General features: G+C 44.1%; 1 protein-coding gene across 2 annotated transcripts in view; it reads left to right on the forward strand.

Moving 5' to 3' along the window:
* The first annotated feature begins 241 nt into the window (after positions 1 to 241).
* Positions 242 to 14,457, forward strand: part of PLCE1 (phospholipase C epsilon 1) — a 319,088-nt gene continuing 304,872 nt past the window's right edge. For both annotated transcript variants that reach the window (XM_046026766.1, XM_046026767.1), the window contains exon 1: positions 242 to 557. The gene's annotated coding sequence lies outside the window, so the exon portion shown is untranslated. The remainder of the gene's footprint in view (positions 558 to 14,457) is intronic.

Genomic DNA, 14,457 nt, shown 5'->3' on the forward strand with positions numbered 1-14,457 from the left:
TGGGCCCGGAGCGCGGCCGCCGGGCCGAGCCCGAGGCCCAGCGGGGGTCGCGCGGCGGGCCGCCCGGGTGGGGGTGGCGGCCAGGTCCGCCCCTCGCCCCCGCCTGCTCCGCGCGGCCCGAGTCGGGGGCGGGCCCGCCTCAGGCCGCTCCCCCGGCCGCCCGGGGGCCCGCGGCGGCGCTCGCGGCCTCTCACCCGGGGCGGGCGAGTTCTGGGAAAGGCCGGCCCAGGGCGGGGGCCCCGCTGCCGCCCGCGCCGCCGTCCGGTCCCGGCAGCTCGCAGAGTCCAGGGGCGCTGAGCGAGGGAGCGGCGCCCCCGGGGGCGCACACGTTAGCGCGGCGGGCGGGGGTGGGGGACCCCAGCGGGCGCGGGTGGGGGGCCCGGGCGGCGCGCCCCGGGCTCTGCCTCCCGGGCACTTGCCTGGCTGCGGCGCGCTGCTGGCACCCGCTCTTCCGCTGACACACGGTAGCGGGGACACCCGACGCCGCTAGCGACAGGCGCGTCCCCAGAGGGACGCTGCACTTGGGGACTGCGGTGTGACTGGCCCGAAGAGGAGAGGTGAGGAGGCGACTGTGTGGCTGGGTTCCTGAGGTGGGCGCAGGGCAGAGGTGGGCGCTTTCTGTGAGACACCCGCGGATCCGCTAGGGCGGCCGCCTCCGTCCGTACCTGGCGCGGGGCCCCGCCCCCACCCGGGGGAAACCGAGGCCGCGCGGGGAGGGCGCGCAGGCCGGCCGCCGCTCCGGCTCCGGGGCTCCCCGAGCGCGTGCCTCGCTCCCGCACGCGTTTGTCTCAGGCTCCGCCGCGTTTTCCGTGTACTTGTGGAAGCGGCCAGTCAGGGAAAAACAGAAGCTCTTTTTGAGGCGGCACCTAGCAACTGTATTTCAAGGAGGGTGCCCAGGAGAGTGTTCCTGGAGAGGTCCATCTCCATCAAGTCCTAGAAAATACCATATTGGACCAGGGCTCACTTTAGTGACCAGAAGAGTGGCCGCGTCCTTTTTAATGTTCTCTGGCGTTATGATAACGAATAACGAGAGCCAGGAGTCCTCTGTTGTGGCTAATATTAAATGCACAGTGTGAATGTATGGGGTTCTGCCCCCACCCACCCAGTCCCGTGCCTGGCATTTAAGCCATGAGACTGTTGGTTCAACCGACTCAACTAGTCGTTCGTGTGTGAAAGAGTCTATGTTTAAAGATTTACCAGTGTCACTTTCAATGCTAAGTTCCTGGAAGAGATGTTATGGGGGAGTCACTTCATTAAAAAGTTTTATTCGCGCACTGTTCATAATTGTAGTTGCATTTTGCAGAATTTGCCGGAGGGTCCTTTAGATCCCTGCGAGATTAGGTCCTTTTTCCTTGTGTTTCTTGTCGGAACCCGAGTGGGATGGGGTGGGGACACTACCGCAGAATGGGCACAGCAGAGGCCAAGAATGCTGGACCCACCGGGGAGAATTTTTGAGAGCCTGTCTTGGGAGGTGGAGGCAGGTGACCCAGTGGACGCCGGTACAGTGTGTCACGGCGGGAGATGGGGAGTTGAACTATCTCTGGGTGCTGTTTGCACCCATGTCTGCGCAGATAATTTATAAAGAATGCCTGAGGATGCTGTCATCTAGAACATCCTTTCCCCTTTCCTCTTCCTGAATGCCCTTCCCGCCCATTTCACCACTCTAACTCCTAACCATCCTTCAAGCTGAATTTTGTTGCTGCTCTGAGGCCCTCCCTGATAAGCCCGGCCCCAAAGAATCAACATTCCCCTGCTGCGATTCCTGCAGCATTTTACCTTCCCGACCTTTCTCCATTCTCCTTCTTTGAGAGTTATTTCTGTGCACGTCTCGTTTTCCCTACTGGAGTCATTAACTGTGGCTGTCTTAGCGCAGTGCTTGCAGCTATGAGGCCCTCTGAAATAATTGTGGGATGCTATTAAATGTGACTTTGGTTCTTCAACAGAAATTTTTACTTTGGAGGAGATAATAGAATTGAAAGTATTTATTGAAAAACATAATATTTACCATTCACGTTGTCCTCCATTTCCAGGCCCATAGAGGAAATTTTCTTTATACGCAGAAGCCATGCATAATAATTATCTTTGGTCCATGCTTTGGGACCAAGTGAGAGGTGAGAGTGAGCTGAGGGACATTCTTCAGTCCTTCTAGTAACATAAGCTCCTTGGATGTGTTCCAAGGTTGACCTGTGTCATTAAAAATTCCATGTTCAAGTGCGTTGTGGTGAAGCTAGATTCCACTGAAGGTGCTTGGTTGTTGTTTTTTTTTTTTTTTTCCTATTTGCAACTGTTGTTAGTCACAGTCCCTTCTGGGCTTTTGTTGTATACTTCAAAAAATAAATTTGATGTGCAACTTGTTACTTATACATTTCCAAATCAATGAACGATAATCGATGTTTTTTAAAGCAAAGGGAAGGGAATGTTCCCCATGCTTGGGCAAGAGGAGATATTTGCACAGAGCGAGGCTGCTTTGCACGGGTGTGTGTGTGCGCGCGTGCGTGCGTGCGTGCATTGGCTGTCCCTGCCTTCCACACACCTGGCTGGCAAAGAGCCTATGTAGGACAACAGCTGCATCATTCCAGACTCTGTCTCTATGCTTGCACCTACCTCTGCTGGTATTTAAGCAGAGGGGGCGGTTCCCAGGGAACACAATGATTTAGAGCTTCTGGATTTAGAAGGAAACATAGGGGAAAAACTAGAAAAAGGAGTAGCAGCTCGTTTAATCAAGTTGCTTTCCTGCTGGCATTTGGTCGAGATCTTGGCATTGAGCAAGTGGGAATTTGGTTGGGGAGAGGAAAGGCAGGTTATGGGGAGCATGGTACTCTGAGAGAAGGGTTGGGAGGTATTGGTGGGGCTTAGGGAAACATGTGGCCCAGATACATGTGGTTCCCACAAAGGAAGCTGGAGAAGTAGGGAATAGAGAAAAGATGATATCAAAGATGTACTTTTCCCTGGGTCAACCACAGGGCCTAGAAAGGAAGAAAAAACTCTTTTCAACATGATGCAGACGTCCCTGCTCTCAGGGTGCAGAATTCAGGCTTATTTTTTTAAAGCCATAATTCATCTGTGTTATGGTTTAAACAGGTTTTCATGGGCCAGATCAGAACCTAGCCCTCTATAGCTGTGTTCTCAGTATGGTAGCCACAAACTGTGTATGGTTATTGGCTTTAAATTTTAATTAGTTAGAATTAAATAAAATTAATGAGCCATACTTCAAGTGCTCAATGGTTACGTGTGACTGGTTGCTACCCTACGAGACAATGAAGATGCAGAACACTTCCATCATTCCAGAAATCCTGTCCTGGAATATTGTTCTAAAGGGTTCATGACTGTTAATTGCCAAGATACCTAATTCAGACATGAATTAAAATGTTGCTATTTATAATTCTCTAGCAAATCCATTTAGATACAAATAATAGTATCAGTTATTGTTGGTAGTGCTTACTGCAAGCCAGGCAGTGTTCTAAGTACTCTACATCTATTAACTTATTTCATTCTAACATGAGGCAGCAAGTGTCAGAGACCTGTTATCCCTTACCTGCAACTCCAGAATCAAAACATGCTCTGAAAACTGGTTTTCATAAATTTTGCTACAAAATTTGGTCTGAGTTGTCATGAGATTATCAGTCTTTATTTTTCTCACCTGGTGAGAACTATTCATACATTTTACTTCAGAGAGAATGGACATGTTTGCTGTGGATCCTACCAGCGGTGTTATGTAATATATGGCCTATGGCACTGTCTTGCAATTATAAAAGCAAAAAAAGAACAAAAAAACAAAAAAAACTTCTGTTTTAGATAAAGGAGTATAGGCCTCCATCACCATATCCATTTTGAAGATGGGAAAACTGAGGAACTAAAGGTTAAGCAACTTGTGTGGAGTCATAGCAGGAAAGTGCCAGAGCCAGGAGTCAGTCAGAACAGGCTGGCTTCAGAGTCTGTTCCCTGGACCAGTGCGCTATCCTGCATCAGCCTCTGGTCTCAGCATGCAGAACAAATGAAGGGCCACTTTTTTTTGGCTTGGTGAAGCCAGATAGCTTTAATTCAGCTCATTAGAAAGTTTCAGGTAGAGCTCTGGCTGAATTGTTTAGCAGTTGAGGGTGAAATGCTACGGATGGTTACACCACTATAGTGGGCACACTTAGCTGTCATTCAGCTCCCCCCTTTCCACCTTGTGCCACTCACAGTTTATTTTGAGCCATTTGGTGTGTAAGAATCTATAGAAAAAGAGGCCATTCATTGTGGCACTGGTAAAGCTACCGGGCCCCTGGTGAAATCAGTGGCACATGGGGGTTTATGTACTCATAACAGTTATGAAGTAGAAGGCAGGGGATGGTTTGGTCCTGGTGTATACTGACTGCTGAGACCTGGTGGGGCCATTCTGGTGGCCTGCAGGGGTTCTGAGACTTCCTGGTATGGTTTCAGAGGATCTGGATCCATCTGACTCAGTTGGAAGTCTCTCCAGGGAAGAGTAAGTTCCTCTCTCCTTTTGGAGGTTAACTTAGAACTGCAGACCTGGTCTGGGGTCAGAAATGGACTTTTTACTTTCCCTCCAAGGGGTGGCAGGAATAGGTGGTCCCTTCTGGACCATGTTTGAAGAAATTTTTTTAAGATTTTATTTATTAATTTGAGAGATAGACAAGAGGAAGCATGAACAGGGTGAGGGGCAGAGGGAGAGGAACAAGAAGCTCAGCGGGGAGCTGGGTATGAGGGCTCGATCTCAGGACCCTGAGATCATGACCTGAGCCAAATTCAAGAGTGAGACCCTGAACCACCCAGATAATCACATATAAAGAAATTCTTAATTACCCCCATGGTTTCTCCTTTGAGTATAAGAAAATGTTCTGAGTGCTTCACTATCTGTGTGGATCTTTTAGTATGGTCTCGGCAGGACCCCATCTCTCTGTATCCAGGGAGCATTTAGACTTTTATGGCATAGCCTCCCAGGTTCCTCCTAATGATCATGGTACCATCCTTCCCCCCACCTTCCCAAGTAATAATGACTTAAGGTGTAGGGACAAGGCACATTATCTGTGAAATACAGGGACACTAGAATCAGACATATCTGGTTTACATAGGCTTTGCCGCCTACTAGCTGTACCACCTTAGACTAGCAATTAACCTTTCTGTAGGATAGTAATCTTACAGGGCTGCTGTGAGACCTAAGCAAGATAACTCACTTAAAGCACTTTGCATAGTGCCAAGTACATAGTGAGTGCTCACAAACTTAGCTGCTAATATTGTTTTTCTGAGCCTTCCTATGTCCAGTCTGCAGTTCTACACTTTGGAGACGTGTGTATGGTAGGCTGAATGATGCCAATAGCCTCTGAAAGCCATCCTAGTCTTAATCCCTGGAACCTATGCGTGTGTTACTTTATGTGACAGAAGGGACCCAGCAGACGTGATTAAAGATTTTGAGATGAGGCAGTTATCTGGGTGGACCCAGTCTGGTCAAGAAGGTTCTTACAAAAGGGAGGCTAGAGGATCAGAGTCCCTAGCAGGAGGCAGGAGTAATCAGCCAAGGAATGCAGGCCACCTAGAAGCTGGAAAACGTGAGAAAATGGATTATTCCCTAGAGCCTCCAGAAGGAATGCAGCCCTATTTTAGACTTCTGACCTCCAAAACTGTAAGATAACAAATTTGTGTTGTTGAAGCTACCAAGTCTGAGGCAATTTATCACAGCAGCAATATGAGACTAAGAGGGCATGGAAGAGAAACCAGAAAGTGGTCAGGAGTGAAACAGAAGCTCTCACAATGAGGGAACAAGAACAGCCAATGGGTAGCACAAACCTTGCTTGGGTACTCTTCTAAGTACATCATACCTATGAGCTTGTCATCCTCACAGCAAGTTTCTGAGATAGGTACTTTTGTTATCTGCATCTCAGAGAAGAGGAAACTGAGGCAACAGAGGTTGAGTAACTTTCCCGAGGTTACAGAGCTAGTCGTGGTAGAGCCAGGATGAGAATCCAAGCAGTCTGGCACTCTTTTTTTTTTTTTTTTTTAAAGATTGTATTTATTTATTTATTTGACAGACAGAGATCACAGGTAGGCAGAGAGGCAGGCAGAGAGAGAAGAAGGGAAGCAGGCTCCCCGCTGAGCAGAGAGCCCAATGTGAGGCTCCATCCCAGGACCCTGGGATCATGACCCGAGCTGAAGGCAGAGGCTTTAATCCACTGAGCCACCCAGGCGCCCCCAGTCTGGCACTCTTAAGTGTTACCCACTTTGTTCCCCAAAGCTGGCGTTTCTGTCGGCTAAATCTGACAGTATCATCCACTGAATGGTATGTTACTGTATGGAAGGAAGAGAGTATTTGGATCAGTGAGAAGGAAGGCAATGCTGTCCCTTCAATGCCTCCCTCCATCCCCCTCCCCACAAAAAAAAAAAAAAAAAAAAGGCCTGGTATTGAAGTGCTTGGTAAGGTTTTACCATTCCTGTCACGCATGATATATGTGGACAGCTTGAAGCTGGAGGACGCTGGCCCTGGGAGCAGTTCCTGTGCTGGCCTCCCTCTCGTGCTCCCACCTCTGTTCTTACAGCAGCCTTGCTCACTCACCACAGACCGCTGGCCCAGGCATCCTGTTGGCTCTGCTTCCCACCTCTGCCTGTTTATTGGATTTGCCTCATTCCTGACTCTCCGCTCCAGCCCTGAATTCCACCTCCTCCTGGCCCCTCATCTACTCAGACTGGAGATGGTTAGTGTCAAGGACTGGACTGTGAGGTGCCTTTGTGACTTAGGGCTGCAGGGGGAGGTTGTTTTGCCCCTTTCCTTTGGTTTATCTGGCTGCTCTTGGTTTTCTAGCAGGGCCGCTTTTGTCTCTCAAGCACAAAATTCAGAGTGGTATTGGTTGGGACCAGTGGTTTTCAAACTATGTTCGGGGAGTGTTTGGGGCTCTGCCAGGTGAGGGGTGTGGTCGGAGAAGACCTCAGCCCTTCACCCTGCTTCTATTGTTAGAGAGACAGAGAAGTTGGAGAGGAACTCAATTGCATGTTAAGGCTCTCTGCTAAGATCTTTAGCCCAGAGACTGGGGTGTGCAAGATAATAGAACTCTGTGTTTTCTCTAATTGCTATTTTATAAGTTTGGAGTCTGGATGCTTGTTGCTTAACTTTGCTTACATCCTGGCTCCAGTGACTTATAAACAATCTGCACAACCTTGTGCAAAAGACTTGGCCTGTTGGGGCCCAAACTTCCTCATGTGTGTAATGGGAGGGGCAGTAGTAGAACCTACTTAATAAGTGAGGTAATCCACGTGAAGAGCTTAGATCAGTGCCTGATCACAATAAGAATTCAACTAATACTAGCTCTCAGGATCATTTTTCTTATTTCTAAGTCTCCCAGTGCTGTGGCAGAAGAAGCAGGTAGCCTTGTGTCTTTGTGGGGCTCTGCTCTCTTGTGGTGCTGCAGCGGAGGGTCTCCTGTTACTCCTCTGTCTGCCTGGTTGTCTCTGAAATTTCCATCGTCTCTGACTGCAGGTGACTTCAGGTGCAGTGACACGAGGCTGCCTCTTATGGGTACAGCAGCCGCATGCCCCCAAGATCTCTGAGGCTTCACTGCCTTCTGCCAAGAAGCAGGGTCTCTGCTACTTTTAGGATTTGTGGGACATTTCTTCTTTTCTCCCCTTCCTGCCAGAGGTAGGTGCTGGGATGCGAGGAGCAGAATGAAACTCCAGTCTCCTCCCTGCTTCTTCTCCAAGGCATTTGGTCTATAATACAGACTGAATACTGTTGAATCCTTCCCCCTCTCCCCTTAGGACTTAACAAAATATGAACATAAACAGAGTGGCTAAGGTTGACCGGGTTATTGGCCAGACAGGGCTGGTCACTGCCATTATCTGCTCAGTGGTGACATTGCTGTGTACTCTGTGGCGTGATCTGTTAGGTGGTGGCCCCAAAAAATGTGCTCCATTTTTAAGAATCCTGGAAGGTATCCTTCAGAGGGGCTGATGATGTGTCTTTGTAAGTCCAGAGGTATAACGAAACGTGATGATCATCTATATATTTTTAATGCCTTGTTGGAACAGCTACATTATAATAATAAAACAGGAAGGCTGCAATATTCAGAATTAAGAAAGAGGCAGAAGCAAGGAGAGACTCTGTTTTGATGACTTCATTTTAGGTTTAAACTATATAATATCACTGACTATGGAAAATCCAGGGAATGGAAAAAAATCACTGGGAAAAAACACATGTGACCAAGTGCATGCTATACACATCTGGGATTAAAATATCATATAACATAGTTTAATTTGGATATCACTGGATTTGGTTCAAGTTACTGTCATTTCTAAAGGAGTTTTGATTCATTTATTATTATTAACAACACGAACTCAGATTTCATCGATGAACGTATTTTCACCTACATTATGTTTGCCTAGAAGAATTGAAGCCCTCTCTGGTAGTCTGGTTTGTCAGTCTCAGAGAGGTGGATAAACAAAAAAGGATTTAACAGAAGTTAAATACTTTTGGCATGAAACTGTATTCCCTTTTCCCCCCAAAGGCAGAATGAATTTGGATGACAGGGCAGCGTGTAAACCTCACTCTGTCTGCAGTTGGTTAACTGCTGGGGTCTGAGCCGATTCCGATTCACTTCTTTGCCACTCAGCAGGTTCAACAGTCCCTAACTCAGCCTGGTTTACTGTGCTCGAGGTTTATTCTTTCAGCATGCCTCTGGCGTGGTTTTAAAATTCACAGTGGGAGGGATTGGTAAGCTCCAGGCAGTGGTGAAAGAAATATGCTCAATTAATATTTGAACCTAACAGAAGAAGGTAAGAACTTCTTGAGCTATGATACATCGAAGCGGTAGAAATTTGCAAAGAGAACTCCAAAAAGTGACCTTCCCTGGCCATGAGTGCAACACAGCAGTCAGGCTGTCCTGCGGGTTCTCCCATGACATCTCTTGGATCTAGGATTTTGACTACCCTTTACTGACTGAGAAGGGGCCGGGCCTCACCAGTGCCAAGTCATGGGATGGCTGACAACAGGTGAAGTGTGTTCCTAGTCCAGGCTGGCAGGCCCAGATCAAATTAGTTACAGAGGATAAGAGCGTGTGCTTATTTCTAGCCACGCTGTATAGTTCTAATGAATTATCACTATCTAAGCAGTCACACTTAAAATATGTCACCTATTCAGGAGGATACTAGTTTAAAAAAAAAAGAGAGAGAGAATCTTTAATCCAAACAATTTTATTTTAACAACTAAAATTTTATCTTTTACTTATTAATGCAGATATTATATACCCATTTGTGATTTATTACTTATTTATTATATGCTATATCATCCAACAATGAACATTGAGGGCTAGAAAGGAGGAGTCCAAGTATCCCCTTCTCACTTTTAAAGTTAAAGAACTGATCTCTTGAGAGACTCGGGATTTGATGAAAGCCACTTAGTTGGGGAGCAGCAAAACTAAGACCTTTGTTTCAAACAAAAGACCATACTATAGATACATAATACACAATTTTAAATCCCGGGTTCTTTGCCTGACATTCCATTATTAAGATGTTTCCACATCATTCAGTGTTTCCAAACCTTGACTTCAGTGGCTGGATCTCATGTTAGTGTGTGGTCCTGTGGAGGACTCCTCTGTCCCTCTATTGCTGGACATTTAGCTGTTGATCCCTGATTTTTTTCATCCATATACCTCTCCATTGCCCAGATCTCCAATTCTTTCTTTAGCACAGAGTCCCTAGAAGTGGTATTACCAGATCAAAGTGCAGAAGTTTTTTGGAGACTCCAGATACATACTGCCAAAATGCTCTCCAAAAAGGTTGTACCAATTTGCACTTCTGCTAATGATATATTAGAGTGGTTTTTCCACTGGATATTGGTGAAAGATATCAGACTTGGTATTCCATAGTTTGAATGTGCATTTCTTTGATTACTAGAAATAACATTATCATTGTGCTTTCTCTTGGTCATTTAATAGTAGTTTTGTCCATTTGTCTTTCTTTTTTACGTGAGACTTCTTAATGAATTAAGGATGTAACATCCCTGCATTCTGTATTTTTGCAAGTATTTTCCTATCTTTGTCACTTGATGCTGTTTTTCTCAACTAGCATTTTTCCCCTGGTTGCAAAATAATACAAGTTTATTTTGGATAATTTGGGAAATAGAGAAAAGTGCAATAAAGAAAAAGTCCAAAAATCACCCACAATTCTATCCTCTAGAGTAATTAATAACATTTAGTTCATGGCATTCTAGGGTTTTTGCCCTTGTTCTTTTTTTTCCTCCCCAAATTGAGATCATGTTTTATAAGTTTTCACCTACTTTTATTAATCATAATTAAGCAGATCGTGCTTACCTCTGTTATGGGATACTATGTAAAAATATTAATGAAATATATTTTTGAAATGTTTAGCACATTTTTTAATGTACAGAAAATTTTAAATTCTATAGGACCATAGATGTATGTCCTCCCTGATAATTACTTCCATGGCCTTTAAACTTGTAGCCTTTGTCTAGTTTTTATGATTAACTATATTTTATAGATTTTCAGGCTTTTAGTTACATTAAGTTTTTCATTTGGAATGAGTTTTTCATCCATATTATGAGTTGAAGACCTAAACTGTTTTCTAAATACTTAATTTTCCTTAGTAATATATTTATTTCCTCATATATATATGTTTATATAATTTCCTTGAATAACATATTTATTGGATAATCCTAGGCGATTCCTAATCTCATTTTGTATATTCTAAAGTCAGTTTTAGGCCTAAAATAATCTGTCTGCAAATGCTTGAGTACCTCACTGTTTTAGGTATGTTAGCTGTATAATGTATGTTTGTATCACATAGAGGCAATTCTGTCTCATAATTATTCAGATTTTCTTTATTATTACTTTGTTGCTTATTCTTGCAAATTAAATTTTGAGACATTTTGTCAGACCTCAAAAATCCACTGAGACTCTGATTGGGATTATAATAAATTTATATATTAATTCAGAAAGAATGAATATATTTGTAGTATTTAGTCTTTATATACTCCTGTTTCTTTTTCTTTTTTTTTTTCCTTTAAAAAATTTATTATTGAAGGGCGTCTGGGTGGCTCAGTGGATTAAGCCACTGCCTTCGGCTCAGGTCATGATCTCAGGGTCCTGGGATCGAGCCCCGCATCGGGCTCTCTGCTCCGCAGGGAGCCTGCTTCCTCCTCTCTCTCTGCCTGCCTCTCTGCCTACTTGTGATCTCTCTCTCTGTCAAATAAATAAATAAAATCTTTAAAAAAATTTATTATTGAAGTACAATTGACATACAATGTTATGGTGTACAACATGTTGACACGACAGTTCTATACATTACTCAGTGCTCACTACAATAAGTACAGTCACCATCTGTCACCATAGAACATGATTACAGTATTACTATATTCCCTATGCTGTAATAGTCCCCCCATCCATCTCCCCTCTGGCACCCACTAGTTCTCTGTATTTTAGGGCTTGTTTTGTTTCTTCATTTGTTTTGTTTTTTAGATGCCACATATAAGTGAAATCATATGGTATTTGTCTTTCTCCATCTGACTTATAGCTCCACCCATGTTGGATGGCCAGATTTCATTCTTCTTTATGGCTGAGTAATATTCTATTGTGTGTGTGGGGGGGGGTGGATGTATATATAAGTACATATACACCATCTTCCTTTTATCTTTTCAGTATGTTTCTTAATCTACTCAAATGTTTTTATGTCTTTCAGTTAAATCAAGTACCTTCACATTAAACATATTTTTCTTATTTAAAAAATGTTTTGTGTGTTCTGAGACATCTGGGTGTGTCAGTCAGTTAAGCATCTGCCTTTAGTCAGGTCATGATCCCAGGGTCCCGGGATCGAGTCCTGTATCAGGCTGCTTGCTCAGCAGCAAGTCCGCTCCCCCATCTGCCTGCTGCTTCCCCTGCTTATGCACGCACGCGTGCTCTCTCTGACAAATAAATAAAATCTTTTAAAAATGTTTTGTGTTTTTTTATTTAACCAACTTAATTTTTTAGCCGATTCTCTTGAGCTTTCTAGGTAGAGAATTGTATTATCTGCAAATAAGGATTATTTCTCTTCTGAAGCAGAAATTCCAGAACATTAATAACTAAGAATAAGTATAATAGACTTTTTAATTTAATCGTGATTTTAATGGAAGTGCTCTTCATATTCATTAAGAAATATAATGTTATCTTTTGGTTTTAAAAAGTTTAAATCAGGGGCACCTAGGTGGCTCAGTGGGTTAAGCTTCTGCCTTTGGCTCAGGTTATGATCCCAGGGTCCTGGGATCGAGTCCCGCATCAGGCTCTCTGTTCAGCAGGGAGTCTGCTTTCCCTCTCTCTCTCTGCCTTTCTGCCTACTTGTGATTCCTGTCTGTCAAATAAATAAATAAAATCTTTTAAAAAAAAGTTTAAATCACTTTGAGAAAGTAGTTTTGTAGTCACAGATTTAAAAAAGAAATAAAAGAGAGTTGACTTATGTCACATATCAAAAAGGTAATCTTTGAGGTGATTATATGCTTTTTTTCACATTTCACTTCTGATGTGTTATATTATGTTAACAAATTTCCTACCATTAAACCATACTTGCAGTCTCATTGTGACAGTGTATTATCATTGTGTTAATGAATTATCTCTCTAAGATAGGGGATAATCTGGAACCCATTTAGATTTTACTTTGGAATTTTTTTTAGTTAGCTTTATTTTAGCCTTGGTCATCAAAGGCTAATGTTAAAATTAGCTTGCTCCTCCTGAAATCCTGACTGGATTTCAGGAGACCCCCATGCCTTTCTGAGAGTGACAGGGGCAGCTTCCCATGTGGTGAGGAGCTGGAGATGTTGTTTGTGTGGCAGAGAGTAAGGAAGACAAAGTGCATATCAGAAATTGGTTAACTGAGGCTCTTCCTGTGTGGTGAAAATGCTATCAGTACCTTTGGGGTTTTTTTTTTGTTTTTTTTTTTTTTAAATCTGGGACACTCTCACTTCCTTATGTCTCTCATAAGATAGGCAGAATTGGAATTCCACTGTTAGCGGATTCCAGACACCCAATACAGACCCCCTTTTCTGGAGCAATGGAATGTTGAGTAGTGCAGTGGCAAAACCACAGGACAGGCATGAGCTGCTGCATCATTGCCCAAGAACCTAGTAATTGTCAGATTCAATGTCAAGGCTTGGTTTAGGTGAAAGGTTGAAAAAAAAGTGTTCCTGGGGCACCTGGGTGGCTCAGTTGGTTGAGTGTCTGCCTTCAGCTCAGATCGTGATCTCAGGGTCCTGGGATTGAGCTCCACATGGAGCTCTCCATCGGGCTCCTTGCTCTGTGGGGTGTCTGCTTTTCCCTCTCTCTCAGTCCCTCCCCTCCAGCTCCTGCACCCGCTTTCTCTCTCTCAACTGAACAAATAAAATCTGTTTTTTTTTTAAGAGTTCCTAAGGCACATTAAAAAGGAAGAAAGGAGTCAGTTACAAAACTTAAAATTATTAAATGGTGACTACTATATGTGTAAATTTGTCAGGAATAGGATTGAGAAGCTGACCCCAAAATGTAGCTGCTGTGTGGGTGTCTTTGTGGAGAAGCTGAGGAGAATCTGAGCCTCAGATGTAGGAGATGCTTGGTTTTCTCTTCACCTTTGCCTTCTTCACACTCTTGCTACTGGTCACCCCTCATTCCCTGTCTCCTCATTTTTATTCTACAATTTTGTTTATTTCCAACCTTCTTGTTTCATTCATTCATTGCTCATGCATGCAGAGGTCATTTTGAGTCACTCCAGTGTGTCAGGCCCTGCACGGCTGGTGGCCTGAGTGAGACTCCCCCCACAGCTACAGCCTCCCTGGGCTTACTTGAGCCAGACAGTAATACAGATAAGAACCCAGCAGTTTCTCTGATTTGTGAAGCAAGGTGCTACTAACTCTCTCCCTTTCTCTCTATCTCAGACAGTTATTTATTTATGGAAGGGTAGTATAAAACATCATGAAGGAGGAATCATTTACAAGCTATAAAACACAACAGTGTTTTGTCAAAGGGTTAAAAGTGTGGCTCGATTCATGGGAATGAGGTTTTTCATACTGCTACTTGGTGTTTTCTCAAGCAAAACATTTTCATCCTCATGTCTTCCCTTTTGAAGACATTTCTTTTCAACTTGAGGAATTCTGGAGGCAAGGGCTGCTAGGTTAAAGGACGTGGCCCATTCCAGGGAAGAGACTAGAATGTACAAGAAGAGGTAGCAGATGGTCACCTTATGACTGGCTCTGTTCAGTGCAGAGGCTCACAGGAAAGCTTGGGAGAATGCCCGGGCTCTGGGTTGATGTTATTGAGGAAGATACTCAGGTCCTTCTGGAGTAACTAGTTTACAGAAATGCTCAGCTATTGATTTACAGCTTTATTACACTTTTTGAAGTTGACTACCATTGATTGCTTCTGTAAAGAGGATGTTGACTGTATTCCCAATTTTATACCCAGGATTTGCCATCAAAGATCTTTCAGTCCAGTTAGTGAGACAGGGCACAAATAC

The sequence above is a fragment of the Meles meles genome, chromosome 13 (genome assembly GCF_922984935.1).
Source record: "Meles meles chromosome 13, mMelMel3.1 paternal haplotype, whole genome shotgun sequence".
NCBI lineage: Eukaryota > Metazoa > Chordata > Mammalia > Carnivora > Mustelidae > Meles > Meles meles.